The following is a 1,415-nucleotide window of genomic DNA, read 5'->3' as shown; positions in this document are numbered from 1 at the left end:
TTATATAATAATAATAATAATAATAATAATAATAATAATAATATCGTTGCCAGTGCCCCTGGACTGGCTCTTGTGCGGGTGGCACATAAAATACACCATTTTGAGCGTGGCCGTTGCCAGTACCGCCTGACTGGCTTTCGTGCGGGTGACACGTAAAAGCACTCACTACACTTTCTGAGTGGTTGGCGTTAGGAAGGGCATCCAGCTGTAGAAACTCTGCCAAATCAGATTGGAGCCTGGTGTTGCCATCCGGTTTCACCAGTCCTCAGTCAAATCGTCCAACCCATGCTAGCATGGAAAGCAGACGTTAAACGATGATGATGGTGATGATGATGATAGATAATATTAGGACTGCTATGACTCCTCTGGAAGGAATATGATAATAATAATAATAATAATAATAATAATAACAATAATAATAATGTTTCTAATTTAGGCACAAGGCCAGCAATTTTCAGATGTAGAGATTTGCTGAGATCCCAGTATATCTTACCTGTAAATTTTGGGACAGGAAGATGTTGGTGATATTGAGGGATATATTGTTTTGCATATGCAGTGCAGTTGACATCAGTGTCATGTGTCAAACACCTGAAAAATCAAGGTGGCCAGTATCTTACTGGGAGAATGTCACAAAATTATGTGAACACATATCTACTATGATATGTTGGTGGGCTTGTAACTTGTTGCCAGGGAGAAGGACGTCCATGCTGGCCAGTGGTATCTGCTATTACTGGTTTGAGGGTTCAGTTAAGGTGCTTTAATGTGATTCAAACTGAACCTCCAGGTGAAGAAAAATTGGGAATAAATTGTGAGCAAAATGACCAGTCTTGCATTCCATAGAGAGTTAATGGTGAGTATGAATGACAGTGACCTGGAAACCGTTCTAGGCCTCAAAGAACAGTCTGTACTGTATCTTTTGGAGAGCTTTCAGGTGATGGATTAGCATTTTTCAAAAGTCCTTGCCCTAGCAGTGCTACAAGGTGGAATGGCCTGTTTGGGACAAGCTCTGCAGGAATGGAAGCATCAGCAACCAAAGTGAAAAGTGATGAAACTATTCTACTTGCACATGCCCAATGTCCATCCATTGCCAATTTTGGGCTTGTATTGAACAGCTGTTATCATGTGTAGGACAAATCTGGCTATCAGCTGAGTCTACTCTTTTACTCTTTTATTCTTTTACTTGTTTCAGTCATTTTGACTGTGGCCATGCTGGAGCACCGCCTTTAGTCGCGCAAATCGACCCCAGGACTTATTCTTTGTAAGCCTAGTACTTATTCTATCAGACTCTTTTGCCGAACTGCTAAATTATGGAGATGCAAACACACCAGCATTGGTTGTCAAGCGATGTTGGGGGGACAAACACAGACACACAAACATATACACACACATATATATATATATATACATATCTACGA

The 1,415-nt window shown here is 40.8% G+C and overlaps 1 protein-coding gene across 3 annotated transcripts in view; it reads left to right on the top strand.

The window, feature by feature from the left end:
- The window catches only part of LOC106880912 (SLAIN motif-containing protein 2), a 99,836-nt gene that overhangs the window by 55,212 nt on the left and 43,209 nt on the right, over window positions 1–1,415 (top strand). The window lies entirely within an intron of this gene.

This window comes from Octopus bimaculoides, chromosome 7 (genome assembly GCF_001194135.2).
Source record: "Octopus bimaculoides isolate UCB-OBI-ISO-001 chromosome 7, ASM119413v2, whole genome shotgun sequence".
NCBI classification, from domain to species: Eukaryota; Metazoa; Mollusca; class Cephalopoda; order Octopoda; family Octopodidae; genus Octopus; species Octopus bimaculoides.
This window is presented reverse-complemented; position numbering and strand designations above follow the sequence as displayed.